Source organism: Patagioenas fasciata, chromosome 3, assembly GCF_037038585.1.
Source record: "Patagioenas fasciata isolate bPatFas1 chromosome 3, bPatFas1.hap1, whole genome shotgun sequence".
Lineage (NCBI taxonomy): Eukaryota > Metazoa > Chordata > Aves > Columbiformes > Columbidae > Patagioenas > Patagioenas fasciata.
This window is the reverse complement of record NC_092522.1, coordinates 122,281,903-122,299,096: the sequence shown is the minus strand read 5'-3', so window position 1 is coordinate 122,299,096 and position 17,194 is coordinate 122,281,903. Positions and strand designations below refer to the sequence as shown.

The 17,194-nt window shown below is 45.9% G+C and overlaps 1 protein-coding gene across 1 annotated transcript in view; it reads left to right on the top strand.

Moving 5' to 3' along the window:
- Positions 1-2,820: 2,820 nt before the first annotated feature.
- BLK (BLK proto-oncogene, Src family tyrosine kinase) overlaps positions 2,821-17,194 on the top strand; it is a 50,422-nt gene continuing 36,048 nt past the window's right edge. The window contains exon 1 of the mRNA XM_065833911.2: positions 2,821-3,163. The gene's annotated coding sequence lies outside the window, so the exon portion shown is untranslated. The remainder of the gene's footprint in view (positions 3,164-17,194) is intronic.

The following is a 17,194-nucleotide window of genomic DNA, read 5'->3' as shown; positions in this document are numbered from 1 at the left end:
TCTGGCAGAGTAGACAGAGACAAAGAAGGCATTCAGTAACTCTGCCTTCTCTGTATCTTCTGTCACCAGGGCACCCACCTCATTCATCAGTGGGCCTACAAGATGTTTCAAAGATGCAAGGAGGTGGCTGAGCAGAGGAGTGAGGAGACTAAGTCCACTATAGGAAAAGCTGAATGCTTAGCACGACCAAGGTGTTAAGCACCAGAACATCAACAGGAAATCAGATTTCATAAGTTTCACCGTCATGGAACACTATGATATTTTTTGCATTGTGTGTTGCTTCGGGGTATCAGTGATATTTTCTCTGCAGGTTTCTCCCAAGTGGGTCAACATCAAAGACAAAAGCAACGGACAATTGTGCCTGAAGTCCTACTGAAATTGCTGTGGGATTTTTTCAGCCAGCCTGTTTTTTCATAGATAAAAAGAAATCAATTTCATGAATTCAGAGTTAACTTTGCAAGTGTGTGTGTTGAGTTAGCGAATTATTCCTCTCTCCACCTTCAAAAAAGTTACCAAGCCCTGAAAAACTAGAAATCATTTCCAAAGAAAATCAAAACCTTTCCCAAAGATTCAAAGTGGCTTATTTGTAATTATTTTCCTTTGATAACATTGCTCATCCAATTCTTCGTGGCAAATCATAGAAGGAGAAGGCATTTAAAATCTAAGGACTGATACGCAGCTTTTTCCACCTCTCTTCTGGAAAAAGAACTTAAGTCCTATTTTCACTCAAAATATTCGTTGTAAGTTATTTTTCAGAACTGCTAGTGAACAAAAATATCCCTTTCCGGTCTTACCTGGCTACCCAGTAAGGCATCTTCACTGAGAAATACAAGAGAAGAGGGATCATGGGTGGACACCATCTCCTCAAACTTCAGTTAAAAAATTCTGTTATTACCCTCAACTTATTACCTTGGTTTCCTGAGCCGAGGAAGGGAAAGGCAAGGAAAGTCCATCTCAGATAACTGCTTTAAATTGGGGTGAATGAATGATGAAGAGACAAGCTGCAGCATCCCTGTCCTTGTCACCCCACTCTGTGCCAGAGTCAGTTCCTGCTCACTCTCCTGGTAAGAGTCGGGTGAAGTTTCCTGGATTTGTGACTGATTGTCAGAAAACAGTTTCACTCCAACCCTTGGTGGCTTGATCAAACTGAATCTGGAAAACAGCTTCAACTCAGGGTAAAAAATTAACAGTGAATAATTGTTTTGGCTTTCTTTCAGCCAGAAGTTTGATTTTTTGTGTTCTTGGATCAAACTGACCCCTTCTTGGGAGCAGGAAAATGAAAACAAGTGAAATATTGTTAGTTGTCAGATTCTACTACTATGCTGGTTTTTTTCAGCCTAGTGAATGAACCATAAAATCAAATGTTTGCAGCACTCCTGATGACCATTGTTCCAGAGAGATCAATACTTTGGAGGTTGTCTCCATCCCCCAGACACCCATCAGAAGAAGGACAACGATGTTTCCTGAAACTGCAGGACCGAGATCCAAAATTCGACCTTCTCTTAGATAAAGTTGTCATACTTCATCCTCAAAGAGCTGATAAACAGCCCACGCTCAACCAGCCTCAGGCACAATCCCTGTTGACCTGTTCAATGAAGCTCTGTGTGGCTTCCCTTTCTGTGTGTCTTGGTGTGGCAGAGGATCTACCCAAAATCCAGCAGGACCAGTAAGTGACGCACATCAGCCTCATGACCTCCGGATATCTTGGTGGGTCCAAAATCCTGCTGATAAGAATCATAGAACGCTAGGGATTGGAAGGGCCCTGGAAAGCTCATCCAGTGCAATCCCCCCATGGAGCAGGAACACCCAGCTGAGGTTCCACAGGAAGGTGTCCAGACAGGTTTGAATGTCTGCAGAGAAGGAGACTCCACAACCTCCCTGGGCAGCCTGGGCCAGGCTCTGACACCCTCACTGAGAAGAATTTTCTTCTCAAGTATAAGTGGAACCTCTTATGTTCCAGTTTAAACCCATTACCCTTTGTCCTACCATTGTTTGTCACCAAGAAGAGCCTGGTTCCATCCTCCTGACACTCACCCTTTATATATCTGTAAATATTAATAAGGTCACCCCTCAGTCTCCTCCAAACTAAAGAGACCCAGCTCCCTCAGTCTTTCCTCATAAGGATGGAAATGAGAGCAATGGAGCTTCACAGTATTGCATGGTTGGAAACAAAGCCGTGCCCAAAGACCCTTGAGGATAATAGTCACCGAAACACCCCAATATAGGGAGGTCTGAGTTGATCCTTGGCCACCACAGCTCCAGGTGGGCACTGGTGTGCAATACAGCAAGTAGCTAATTGCACAAAATAGAGGGAAGGCAGATCTTACAAGAGCTTACATGCAAGTGATAAAGAGATATCAGGATGTGCTGTCAGCTGTCTCCTGTACCTCTCTTCCTCCCTGTGCCCTAAATGACATGAACCTCCCTGTACTCGTTGGCAAAAGATGGCCAGCTCTGAGGGGCAACACAACCACTCTATGTAGATGAGATTTTCAGAAGAAATAGCACCTCAAATTGAAAGTAAGATTACAGCACCATAACCTACGTGATTATAAAAGGGGAAGCTGTTCAGACTAGAACCTGATTGGAGATAAAACTCTCCCCAAGGTTAAGCACATGCAATAAATATCTCCACCCCTGCTATTGGCCCAGACTGCTCTTAGCTGTGAATGGGTCAATCTAGAAAACTCAAGGACCCATATTTCCCCTCCCATTTGCAGACCACTTGTACACCCTGTGGCTCCAGGGGATGACTTTCAACTCACACCAGCTTGAACGAGAGCAATTCAGGACATCATTTGTAGTGGGACGGTATTTTTTAGACCCTGCCGAGCCTTTGTGTGTAACAGTTCTTGTAAGATAGACGCTGTGCTAACATTAGCACTAAATGAGCAACGTGGTTATACTACCAGCCCTTAATTGCTATAAGTGTAGCAAACCAGTTCGATTTGTCATTCAGCTGTTGTCGACAGGAAACCACTAACAGCAGTCAACTGACGACACCAAGAAGAATTAGGCTTTCTCTTTCTACGTGCTCAAAGGATTAAAACTTATCAAGATGAGCCCATGTTCTTAAGTACGCAGCCTGCAAGGGATTTTTGAGCCCTGGTGGACAGCTAGGATTGAGCAGGATATGATTTAATCTGAATATAGGACTCACCAGGTAAGTGCAAACAATTTTCCAGCAATTTTGCTTCATTCCTGCTGCCTGCACTCCATTGGGCACATCCCCTTAGAGCATTTAAAGATTTGACCCATCTCTGGTTGTTGTCTGTGGACTGGTGGTAATTAAACACTTAAAGATTGGAAGTAGGATATTCAATGGACCATATTACTGCTGTGGATTGGGGCAGGGTGCATCGCTTTCTTTCCTTCTGATAGTGTCTCAGTGCTGAAATTGGGGCACTCTCTGAGGTGGGACTGAAGCTCTAAGTCAGATGCTGACCTGGTAGGTTGTCTCTTGGGCACAGATCAACCTCTTTCTCTTAAACAAACAAACAAACAAACAAACAAACAAAAGACCCACAATGAAAGCCCTTTAAATAGCAAAGGGTGAATGAGTTTCTTCCAGCTGAATTAATTGGAGATGAGAGAGCGTTTAAGGGGAGGTAGAAGTTTGGATGCTCAGGCTCCAACTCATCAACCTTTGCTGAGTTTGAATCCATGGGTACTGCATATGATGCACAGAACGGTTGAGACTTCAGAAGGGTTCCCTTCTGCTGAGAGGCACATTTAGAGCTGAGGATCTTTGATTTATTTTGCCCCACAGATGGGTTGGATGGTGTCCTTGGAGGTAAAATGTTGTTTTCACCAGCATCTCCAGTCAATCTGGTAAAACCGGTGGGAGGTTAATGGTGGTTGTGGACAAAGCTTCTGGAAAGTTGGAGATCTCCAATAGGGTTATATGAAGGATGGACTTAGTGCTTCTCCCTCTGGTCACTTCCTATCCCCACACATGCAGAGTCTGCACTAGGTCCATAACTTTACTTCTTGGTTTAAAATTAGGCCAGGCTCAAATTTCCACAGCACTCTAGCTTGGAGCCTGGGTATCTCAGAAGCCACCTTGTCTGCTGCACAGAGGGAGGGAAGAGCAGTTGCAGTGTCATGGGGTATTTGCATCTCAGACCTCCTCAAGTGTCTGCTTCAGGCTTTGTGGCCAGTGATGCCTGGCAAGCCAATTCTATTCAAGGCGCTTCAGTTACTCCACTTGTGAAATAGAGGCATTTCTTGCCTTGCTGCTGTGATATTTAATTGATTATGGATCTTTAAAAGTGTAAAATTAGGACAAGGTGCGTATACCCCCAGCAGCAAGTATTCCTGCTGCACGCAGAGCACATGCACGTGGTCCCTGCTCTGGTACGTGCTGGAGAAGAGAAGACAGATGGAAATTTAGAAGAAAAAAGGACAGCTGCTGGGCAGCAAAAGCATCCTCATTAATATGCTCCGCTAATCATTCTGTCAAGGTTTAAGTAATTTTTATCAGAAGATACAAAGTCTATAGAGCTCATGATTTCTTGCCTACATTTTGTTTTTTCTCCTCCCAGACATCCTGCAGCATTATCATTATAATGATGCACAAAAATCTGCGAAAAAATACTTCTGACCTATTCTTGTTTTGTTCTGCCCAAATAAGGCTATTGCTGCACCTTCAGGGTTACAGCTAAAAAGCTGGAGGCTGAATTTTCCGATGGAGGAGAAAAGACTCAGGATATATTTAAGTCAAAATTTTGCAAAATGCTACTTGTTTTTCTTTATCTACTTTTCTAATGACTTTCTGTGTTCTGCTTAATCAGTGTTGGGTGTTCCTTCCTACCCTGGGCTCTCAGCTGAGATGGTGTGCTCCCCAGCCTCTCTTAAATAAGCCCACGATATCCTAGGCTGAGTGTCCCACTCCTGCACTATCTGGGCTGTGTACCTGTTTCAGACAAGACTATCAGCTCTTTTATTTCTGCTTTGTGACCTTCCTTGTGACTGACCTTTCAGCCTTTAATTCTCCGTGGCACCTTTATGGGCACATCAAAACCCAAAAATGTCTTGAGGCCATATTTAGGTGCAGACAAGGCTTTTTGTCATCTCAGTCTGGTGTGGAAACAGGTCACCATGGATTTCATGGGGGTCAGGGTACTGTGTTGAGCAGAGTAGAAGCACTTGGGCACACTACTACTTCATCATTATTTGTCTTCCTTCCTTCCTTCCTTCCCCTCATTTTTCCGTTCTCTCTGTGTTAAAAAGGGAGTTTTCTTGCTGTTCTTCCACGGTTGACAAGACTCTGGAGGCAACCAAGCATTGACTCCACGTGGGTGAGCTCCCCTGTAGTCAATCGTTTCCTGTGGGCCCACAGGGTTCAATCATGGGCAAGAATTTTGCAAGGTACCTGAGGCTACATCCTGCTGGAGCACTTGGCAGCCCCAAAGTTTCCATTCATGGATTCCTTTTATGTGGTGCAATTCAGCTTTCTCGTTAGGTCTGTACCACACTGCAAGGTTAGAAGTAGCTGAGAGGATAAAAGAGGATGCGATTCCTCCTTGGCAGAGGTCTTGGCAACAGATTACAGCTTCAGAGTCCTGTTGCTCGTTGTGGGAGAAGTTGCTGTACTGCTGGACATGACTGTGAAACTCAAAAACAAGTACATCACCGTACTTGTTATGATATACAGGATCACGGTTATTGCTTAACAATAAACGTTAAGGCGCATCATACGCAACGCAAATGTAAACCAGACCTCCAGTATTTCATGTTGGACAAGGCATTTGCTTCTCACAGGTCAGCTTGTCTCCCATATCAGGGTTAAATCCATGTTAATTAATTTCACTGGCCAGCCAAAAAATATCTCCCCCCCCAAAAAAAGAAAACAACACCACCAAAAATCAAACCATAGCAACTTCTTCTGTTGAAACAAAAAATGGGTTTCTAATTATATTTTCCAAGAAAATGTTGCAACTGAGTGGGAGAACAATGCTTCTGTGGTTTTACAGAGCAATTTTGCCTTTGTTAGTGTTGGTGGGTTCTAATTTGGAAAACATTGTGGGGTTGCCTATTCAAACTTCCAAACCCAATTATAAACGCCCGAAGGAGAAGACGGCAGCTGAGCAAAGGTGTGGAAAGTGTGATCAATGTGGAATTTTTGTAAGAAGTCATCTTGCTTCATTTTCTGGAACCACTGTGAAGAAGGAAGGAATAAACTTCTCGTCCACCACGGGCAACACAAGCAATTGTAGGTGTTTCAGCAAAGGAAATTAGTGCTGATCATTTGGAAATCACTTTAAGACTCTGGGAGTTTGAGGGCTGATGGGGACCAGTGGGAATTTCCATCATTAAAACCTTTGAAGTGCAAGTTAGGTAGTCTCTCAGATGTAGCATAGATCCACCACATTAATGACCTTTTAGGCACCAGCCCTACATTTCTGCCATTCTTCAAAATACATGTGACCTCTAAAGTGAAATGCGCTTTTCAAAATATCTCTCCTGTATTTTGCCCTTTTTATTTATTTACGTATTTATGAAATCATTCTCAAAATTTGACTGGATCTCACCGATGGTTTCTGCTCCCCTAGAAACCATGAAATGTGTTATTGATCAAAAAGCAGCGTGCAGGACTCCTTGGGTCCTGTATGTCAAGTGCACGGGAAACAAACCAGAAGTAGAAAACGCATGGTTTACAAATGAATCCTTTGCTACCCTAATGAGGGGAGAGGAGTGGAAAATATTCAGTTGTCCGGGATGTCTGGTCTGCCTTAACAATGACTGAATATGCACCATTCGTGGTGGGTGAAGACTGATCGAAAAAACTCCTTGAACCATCTGTTTAAGTGTCCTCATGGCAAAAGAAGCAGTTGACCCAAGTCTCTAGGGTCTGAATTTACTGCATTATGGTGTATCCTTGTACACAGGGGGTCAGAGGCTTTTCTCAGATATCTGTGCTTGCCCAGGTTATGGTGACCAGTGGTGAAGGACCACCAGGTCACACGAGATGTCTTCATAAGAAGATACCCCTCTTCTCCAAGAAACCCTGGAGTAGGAAAGAAAAATCTTTACAAAATGCTGTGGGTAGAGGACCCGCAGAACTTCTTTCAGACCAAATGGTTGCCTGCTTGACACCCAAGCCATGATGGCAACCACGTTGATGCGAATAGCTATTAATGATGAATGGCTTGAAACCATGAGAATTTGGGGCAGAACATCTCAAAATATGCGTATGGGAGGATGATGCTTGAGAAGTGGGCTTTGAATACAGGTTAAATTTGATGTACGGAAAAACCAAGGCGTCACCTGTGATATGTGATGGAAGGAGGAAGAACTAAGGTCATAGTAAGCAAATGCAGAAATTGATATAAAAGCTTTAACTTGACTTTTATCGCAAGAGTTTTTCCTGTCAGACTCTTACATATTTGGCCTTCACCATTTTAGAAGCACAGAAAGAAGACCACAGCTGCTTGAGACATTAATACAGCACACTTGCATGGGAAATAATTACTTTTTCCAGTGAAAAGTGCCAGTGTGCATTGTATCTTAGCGACAGAACCTTTCCAAGGGTGGAAATTTCTCGTGCAATACTTTTTTTTTTTTTTTCCAGGAGATTATATTGGAAAAGTGGGAAAAAAACATTCTTTGTAAAAGTCTCTGGGTGGGTTGCTAATGAATAACAGCTCTACACAGAAGGGAATTGAGATCATGAGACTCTTTACAACAGAGATCTTACCTAGGTTGGAAGAAATCCTGATTGTTGAAACACAGTACTGCATAGGCATCAACTGCGGATATTGGTGAGAGTATGGACACTGACAAAGCAAGAAACCAGAGGAAATATTTCTTTTAGCCTGATGCGATAGAATTAGACCAGATCAAAGATGAGGTAACTTGAGAGTTGATCAACCCCGTCACTCCTGTGCCATAAATAATGACTTTCTGCAATAGACCTGGCTGCGAGGTTTGGCTCTGTTCTGCCACGTTTCTGTCTCCTTCAAGCACCCATAGGGAAGTTTGAACATTCTTTTAATTCTGGAAGTCAAGCTCATCTTCTAATTTCGAGTAAGGGTTAGAAAATTCTGGTGTTGTTTGTGGGATTTTGTTTGTTTCTTTGGTTGGTTGTTTTTTGTTTGGTTGTTTTTTGTTTGTTTTGGGTTTTTGTTTGTTTCTTTAGTTGCATCAAAAGGAAAATTATATTGCGGTAGGGTCTTGTTTGCTGCAGGTAGTCAAGATTAGGCATGGTGTGAGCAGTGCAGAGGAACGGGGGTGGGTAGCAGAGAAGAACCAGCACAATTATGTCCAGCATGGGCAGGGTCTTGGGAGCAAGGACCACATGCTCCTCCAGCAAGGTTTTGTGAGGGCCAGCCCTGCCTTGGTGCACAAAGCTGTGCTAGATGCTTCACCAGTGGCTGTTTTCTGCAAGTAGTTGTGCTGATTCTGGATGGTGAAAATTCACACTTCTATGAGGTCACCAGAAAGGTGTCTTTTTAAAAAACGTTTGTATTTCTCCTCATTATTTCTTCTATTTATAAGTGAGAAGAAGAAAAAGAAAAAATAAAGTCCCTTTCTCACTCCAAAAAGGCTTTTCCTAAGTGTGCCAGACAAAATCTCTTTGTCATCCCTATTAGTAGAATATACTCATTAATCCTCCTGTTACAATCAGCCAAAACCACTGGTGCATTGTCATGCCAGTCCCTCGAGAGAGCCCTACAATGCCTACGGGATTCAGTAACAAATAACAACAGCGAAACATGGGGGAACCCATCACCACCGTGTGCTCAGGGTGGTCGGTAGCTGGGGCTACAAAAGGCAACTGTGTCTGAATGTCATCCCAAACACAGCAACAACTTTAGGATGGTAAAACAGGGGAAAAGAAACAGCAGAGACCAAACAGACGGGCAGTGCAACCTGAGCAATTTAACTAGACTTTTCTAAGCACAGTTCAGGAGCCAGAATGAGATGGAGACTGCAAGGAGTTGGGATGTAGACATCTAATTTTGAAGGGTGAGAGAATAATACCTGATACTGTCTATTTTACTAGCAGAGATGCTGTCTCAGAGAGTTCAGAAAGTCTAAATGCTTCAAAATGGAAGATGGTGGGTTGGTCATAATGCATCAACATCTTCCAGGAGCAATGGTACATTGCATTAAATAAGCTTTTAATCTGCCAGGGGAATGGAAACAGGGAGGTTCAGATGGTAAACTGAGCTACCTGTTCTTAAAAGTGAAGGAAAAAACATGGGCAGACCACAGCCAGACCATGAAAACAACATCTGGAGGGAATGAGCTGCCCAGCTTTCATGGCAGAGGTGTGGAGAAGCAGCCCTGGGGGATAGTTGGAAGAGGAGAGGTGCCTTCATCCCTCTGCGTGGTTTCAGATCAAAGCTGGAGTTGCCTCTGCATTAGGTCCTTAACGGGAACAGTTTTGGTTTGGTGTGAACTGGATAAAAGGCAGTAGAAGTGGGTACTGTTGCAGAAGAAGGCCATGCAGTAGGCCATCGGTGTAGGTGTCTGGCTGTGGGGCAATGACTGCGGACTGTGGGTCACCTGGGGAGGGCTCCCACATTTTCTGATCCCTCCCCACATCCCATGGAGTGGTAGGTCCTAGAGGTCTTTCTTAAGGGCTCGCCTAAGAGCCTATGGGCATTTAACACATGGGCTGGACCTCTGGTGTCTATACATGTCTTACATGGGACTATAAAGGCAGGAGAGACAAGTCAGCCTCAGGTTTGCACACTCATGTAGAGATCTGCAAAAATACTGGAGAACATCTGGGGACTGATGTGTGAAAACAGATTGGAAACCACAGTCAGACAGACCCTTCTCGGCTGTGTGAGATTAGAGCCTGAGCTTTCAGGTCTGGGAAGAGGGGGCAGGTGGAGCCCATCTGGAGTGACCCAGGAGATGCTTATCAGAGAGACTTTCTCTGTTTTTAGTGCCCCTTTTCACATGTTTTCTCGATGTTCTCCTCCCAGCTTCTTTCAAAAGACAAACACGGGCTGTCATTTAATGATTTCTGAGTAAGAAAATTGCAAAATGACACTCACTGTCTGGGCCTTTTGGCTCTGTGTCTCATCTCCATGAGATGCTCAGCCTGGAGGCAACAGAAGAGGCACAGGGATGGAGGGATGTACCCCAAATGACATGCAGGGGCACAACGAGGATGTCTTAGATACCAAAAAAACCTCCCTGGGATGCACCAGGTAGGCCACATCATATATAACCCTTTTTATTTTTACTTCTTGTTTCTGAGCCACTCGAACCATTGCCATCACTGGAAGCATCTTTGCAGCAGCCTGGCTGCAGCTGCTGGGTTTCCCCACTGTCGACATCAGGAACGTGTCTCAAATCAGAAGCAGATTTCTGTCTGGAGCCACCACATTATCGCCCTGTTTCCCAGGTTGACTTGGCAGATGCTAGCTTATTTCTAAGCCTTTGCTGCACCTCGTGGTTGCTCCTCCTTCCTACCTCCACGGTGGCTGACAAGCAGCTTTCTAAAAAAGCAGCTTCCCTTTTCATAGGAATAGGAAGTGAAGCTTGTTTAGCGAAGAGTGGTCAGGTACCACAAATGCACTTTCCACCAAAGGATGAGCCCTAAAGCTCAAAGTGCTCCAGTTAAACCTGAAGCTGTCCTCTCCTTCTCCAACCCCAACCTGATTGTCTCCATCTGTCTCCTTTCTCCCCTGCCCATAACTGGAGGAGGACTGAGCCAGCAAAATGCAAACCAGTAAGGGAGAAGTCTGACAAATCTTCAAGGGCTTCCTCATTTCTGTATCTCCTTGGTATGCAAAGAGCAGGCCTGAATCTGCAGCACATCTGGCTGAGGGGTGATGGGATGGGTGTCTGTCTAGGTTGTGTTCAGAGTCATCTTGTGCTGACTTTCTAGGCTAAGAGGCATGGTGCAATGCATGAGCACTTGCAGATTCCTGCTTATGTCCCAGACAACCCTGCAACCCTCCACAGGGTTTTCTTCCTTTGCCAGGAGCACAGAGCAGTTGCAGAGCCATGCAAGCCATGCCATGAGTCTCATGGGGTCTTATCAGGGAGAGTACTTCACAGCCCCACGAGCAGTGCTGCGGATCAATGGAGCTGGGGAAGGAGCTGGAGCACAAGTGTGATGGGAGCGGCTGAGGGACCTGGGGGGTTCAGCTGGAGAACAGGAGCTGAGGGGAGACCTTCTGATCTCTGAACTGCCTGAAAGGAGCTTGGAGCCAGGGGGGGTCGGGCTCTGCTCCCCAGGAACAAGCGCCAGGAGCAGAGGAAACGGCCTCAAGTTGCGCCAGGGGAGGTTGAGGTTGGATGTGGGGAACAATTTCTTCCCCAAAGGGCTGTGGGGCATTGGAACAGGCTGCCCAGGGCAGTGCTGGAGTCACCATCCCTGGAGGGGTTTAAAAGATACATAGATGAGGTTCTCAGGGACATGGGTTAGTGGTGACAGTGTGAAGTTAACGATTGGACTCTATGACCTTGAGGGTCTATTTCAACCAAAATGATTCTGTTATTCCATGATTCTGTCAGGCGTGTGCATCCTGGAGCAGCTGCTCCCAATCTTACACAGGCTTGTGCCTTCAGCCAGCTTTGTCTTGCCCTTGTGTCTTATGGCTGGTAGAGGTCCTCTGCCTTGACCTCAGCTTAGAGCCGCTCCATGAAGCCTTTCCTCCTGTAAACAACCTCATCAGCGTGTGGGCGACCTTTAGGTTGCGCATCGCGCTTTGCGGATGTCGGCTTGTGTTTGTCGTTCTCAGTGAGAGCAGCTCAAATGCAAACTCATTCCAGCCTCAAGGTCACTGAGACCAGGAGTCACGTACCTCCTGCTGCCCCATACAATGCAAAAACAACATCATGCAACTGCCCACAGAGGTTTACACAGTGGTTTTTGGTGGCCTCATCTCTGCAACAGCTTAAGCAAATACACTGAAAACAATCTGGAGAAGTCAGCTCTTTACGTATGTGCAGGAAGCCTCAGGAGTCTGTAGAAACAAATCCTGCTTCTTATACAACATTTATCTCCTAAGACAGAGGAATTTCAGTCTCCTTACTGAACATGCTGAGGCAGAATGAGCAAGTCGCTTCCTCAGAGTCACCCACAAGTCCCTGTCCAGGTCTCCATTCGTTAGACCACACTGCTACGGTTGGGTAGGTTCATAGAGGGTTGGGGCTTGCTGGAACAAGACGCATTTCATCTGCAGAAGGTCTTTTTTTAATCACAGAAAGGAAAGATCACTGCAAAGCCAGTTTGTTCAGCTGTTTTCTAAAATTTGGTGGTTTGCATAGTGGAAGCACAACCCATTCACAGTCACTGTAGCTGTTTTTAATGACAGCTGTTAATAGCCTGTGAGTTTTGCTGGGGTTTGTGTCTGGATTCTCTTCGGGTTTCTCGCCTTCCTCACTGCTATGTTCATAGACCAGGTTGTCTGGGAAGTGCAACTCCCACCCCCCTCCCAGATGATCGTTTTTATATTCAAAATAGAGCAAGGAATCCTCAGGGGGAAGAAAAGAGTTAGTTCTGACACAAAGACCTGATTAAAAAAAGAAAGCCCATTAAAAGTGTTTGCAAAATCAGGCTGCTCCTGTGATCTGGGAGTGTAACATTCAAAGCAGTCAGTCCCATGGATGGTGTGGACGTGGTGGGAGCCAGAGGTCTCTAACAGAGAAATCCTGCAAGGGCTCTCAGCCCCATGGAGCATCTGTCATGGGTCGGACAAGTGGTTCGTCCATCCTCGGATCGTGTCTCCAGGAGCAGCTGCATAGGAAGCAGGCAAGTAGGGAACATCTCACCCCCATCCACGTTCCCCTGAGGGTGCGGAGAAGCCCAGCAGGTTTTTCTCTGTCCTCTTCCCCTCTCCCATTCCTCCTTCATGTGATAACCCCGGGCCCTGTTTCTCTTCCCCAAGATCTGTGGGGTAGAGAGATGATGGGGGCACTACCCAGTGGCTGCCAAGATCCAGTCCCAAGGGATGGTTTGCAGGAACGCTGTTCCCTTGGTTTGCTGCAAAAGGAGAAGAGGACTAATAAGTCCCAACCATGCACACACTGGTACTCCCATCCTCCCTTTTCCCCCGGGGCTTGGAGAGGAGGAGGGGGTATATGAGTGGGGGAAAGATGGCTGGAGCTGGACACAGCTGTAATGAGCTCTGCATCCAGTAGCTATTTTTGATGTGGCTTTCCAAGCAGCTGAAGGTGTTCAGGTGGGGAACCAGAGATGTATGTCTTTCCCTATAGCCCCTTGCCTCACCTGAGGATGGTGGGAGTGAGCATCATTGTCTCTGAGACCCAACCCAAAGAGAGGGTCTCTGATAGCATCAAATGCCTGAGCACCAGCTCCATTGCTCCTCTTGGCACATGGCTAACAGGTCCTACAAAATGCTGTCCTCTTGATAGGAAAAGGCAGCCTCTGAGATGCAGGGACTCCATGAATGGGCCTTGTCCAGGGCAGAAACGTGGGTGGCCACACGTAGAGGTGTGCATCCATCTCCCCATGTTCCCAGGGCTGTGAGGGCCAGAATGGCTCCACATCCCGAAAGACCACCATGATGCACCCTCAAAACACTGTGAAACAGAGCATCATGGATCCTGGCCAAGTGAACATGGCCTGTGCCCATTTCCAAAGGGCTTAGATGTCAGAGAGGGGTGGTCTGCAGAGGGAATTGCTTGTGGCTGTGCTCAAGGCCACCCATAGCCCATCCACAATTCTGACCCACACTCACGTTGGGCAGCAGATTTGAGCTGAAATTTGGGTTGAAATTCTGGCTGAAATTCCAACCACTGCAGAACTTGCCATATAGCAATACAGTTTCATTATAAGACCTCTCACACCTAGAAGAACCCTAGACATGCTACAGACACCTAAAGATATATGCATGCTTCTCCTGGCCCCATTCTCCTCCTTCCCTTCTCCAGTGCATCCCACCTCCTTGTGCTGCAGGACCTTGGATCCTGCAGATCCATCCTCAGCAGATGTCCCACAGGGCTGATGCAATTTCTGGGATGAGCTCATGAAGAAAGCTTGTTTAACGGATGTGGGATAAGCACTCTGCCGTCCGGCTTGTCCCCCATGATGAGGCTCTCAGCCCTGGCTATGCTTCCTGGCCCACAGATTCTTGCAGTTGAGCTGAGCACCTACCAGGTGCCAGAGGATCTGTTGGAGAGAGTCCAGAGAAGGCCAAAAATTGATCAGAGGGATGGAACAGCTCTGCTATGAGGCCAGGCTGAGAGAGTTGGAGTTGTTCAGCCTGGAGAAAAGAAGGGTCTGGGGACACCCTATCATGACCTTTCAGTACTTAAAATGGCCCATAAGAAAGATGGGGACAGAGTTTTTAGCAGGGCCTGTTGTGATAGGACAAGGGGTGATGGTTTTAAGCTAAAGGAAGGGAGATTCAGGCCAGACATGAGGAAGAAATGGTTGCCCCTGAGGGTGGTGAGAGCCTGTCCCAGGTGGTCCAGAGAGGTGGTGGATGAACCATTCCTGGAGACATCCCAGGCCAGGCTGGACGGGGCTCTGAGCAACCTGAGCTGGTGAAGATGTCCCTGCTCATGGCAGGGGTGGCACTGGATGAGCTTTGAAGGTCCATTCACACCCAAACTGTTCTATGATTCTGTGATAAGGGTACAATACTCTATGTAAGCAGTTATTTTTCCTCCAGACTTTTATTATTTCCCCCCACCCCCCTCATCATCAGCCTTCTCCCTCAGGCTGTTTCAGCTCTTCAGAACAGCCCGAAACAACCAGATTTTCTGTTTAGTTTGTTTGCATGGACCAGGTTCATCTGCAAAGCATGACCTAAGAAAGACAGCAAATTCAGGGCAGGTTTGAATTGCAATGGAAATGATAAACTGGCTAGATTTTAATTGCAGTGAGTAAGAGATCCCCAAATAAGCCAGTGAGCTCCAGTCTCATTTCTACAATGCATACCCCTTGCCAAGAAGTAAATCACAGAGTTCCTGGATTTGTCCTCTAGCTGCCCTGAGCTGGCAGGGGAAAACTGTTGTCAAGACTGGTTTGGTCACACTGGCTGTGCTTGAAACTGGGACCTGCAGCAACACAGCACCAACGTCAGCAGGAGAGCCTGACTGCTCCTGGGGGTTTCCCATTGTGGTCCCTCAAAGGCCTTTTGCATTCATCGGAGTATTTGAAAGAGGTTTTGATGCAAGCACAAATGCAGCCTGGCTTCTTTATCCAACAAGGACCAGGAGCAAATCATAGAATCATTTTCGCTGGAAAAGACCCTCAAGATCATTGAGTCCAAGTGTTGACCTCACACTGCCACTAACCCACATCCCTGAGAACCTCATCTACTTGACTTTTAAACCCCTCCAGGGATGGTGAATCCACCACTGCCCTGGGCAGCCTGTTCCAATGCCTGACAACCCCTTCCAGGAAGAAACTTTTCCCAATATCCAATCCAAACCTCTCTTGGCACAACTTGGGTTTGTTTCCTCTCATCCCATCGCTTGTTACTTGGAAAAAGAGATCAATGCCCACCTCGCTCCAAGCTCCTTTCAGGCAGTTCAGAGATCAGAAGGTCTCCCCTCAGCTCCTGTTCTCCAGCTGAACCCCCCAGCTCCCTCAGCCGCTCCCATCACACTTGTGCTCCAGCCCCTCACCAGCTCCGTTCGCTTCTCTCGACTCACTCCAGCACCTCAAGGGCTTTCTTGGTGTGAGATGTCCAAAGGTTCCAACACAAGGCCCTGCTCCAGTGATGCTTTTGCTGCCATTTGGATGACATCTTTGTGTTGGGGAGAGGATGTGACTAAATGTTCTGTCACTCCCCCATCTTCAAAGAGGATTGGAGAACATACCCTACAGAAACAACTCATTAAAGTTAACCTGGAACTTCAGGAGGACCAAGTGCAATAGAGATGGACACAATCGTTTGCTAATCACAGGATTTGGAGACCTGCTTTGCACCTGCATTTGGCCTATTTCGAGTGCCCAGGGTGGGCTAAAGCAAAGAGGACAGTGTCAAATCAGTCCTGCTGGTTGTACTTAATTTGCTGCAATAGATCAGAAGGTAGGATGGAGGTACCCAGGCTAAAACAGGTTCTGGAAGCACGGGCTTATTGCCCATCTCATCTTGACAGCAAGCAGCTCTGCACCATGGGCACACCATCTACTGCGGTTGGCTGGTTTCTGCTAACAGAGCAAGAGAGCTCAAAAGTTGTTTCTGATGTGAATGCAGAAATGTCTTCTGCAGCAGAGATGTGGATGACACAGAGAAATGTCCTTGGGATTGCATAGGCGGGCATGGGGAAAAAAAACATGACAGAATATAGCAGAAAAGCAGAAGTCTCAGCTCATTATCTGCCTCACCCCCATGTAACTGTGCCATGGAAAGTAGGTTAAGACCCGAGAAAGCCAATAGTGTTTCATTGTGAGGGCAGTTCCAAAAAAAACCCCAAGCCCAGTGAAACCACAAAATTAGCCCCCTTTCCATTCATATTCTAGGGTGGGTCCAACAAAGTTTTTTCGTAGTTCACCAAGATTAAATATTTCACTTAATTTTAAAGTTTCAGAATGTATTTTAAAGAAAACACACTTTAAAAAGAAATGACATTGAAAACTGTAAAAAAACACTTTGAAAATGCAGATATAGACAAGTATAAAGGGTTTTAAATTCTTAATTTCTCTTTGTGCGTCCTCCTCCTACCATAAAGAATTGCAGAAATCAATTGACTTTGGACACAATAATTTATTTATGCCAGGTTTGCATTTTTTGCATCAGAAAGGAGCAAAAAAGTTTGGTAGAAAAAAAGATTTCCCCAAGCTCTAGACACATCCTAGATGCATTAAATTCTCTTTTTTTCCTCAATAGTAGTAGCTCTTCATTACATTTCCTGACCTGGCACCCTTGGATTGCTTTGCAAGACACAAAACTGAAGATCTTGCTGAGATCAGATACTTAAATGGGAATCAAGATTTGCTGCTGAAGGGTGTTCTAGGGTGTTCTGTTCTTCTGTGACTACTTTCTACTGTTGTTGGGATTTGGTCAAGTTCTTTTTACCTTTTTTTGTTTGTTTTTTTTTTTTTTTAATGTTTAGAGGCTTTGTTGCTAGAGGGTAGTCAGAAAACAACTGTGCTGTGCTATAAACAGCACTGACCATGCAGAAGGTCTGTCTCAGCGGCAGAAGGTGGAGGTTATGGCCACTGTCCTCTAGAAGGACACAGCGGCCAAAATCTCGCTGAAGACCCCTTCCTGCAAATGGGAGGGCAGAGAGACCTCCTGTGAGG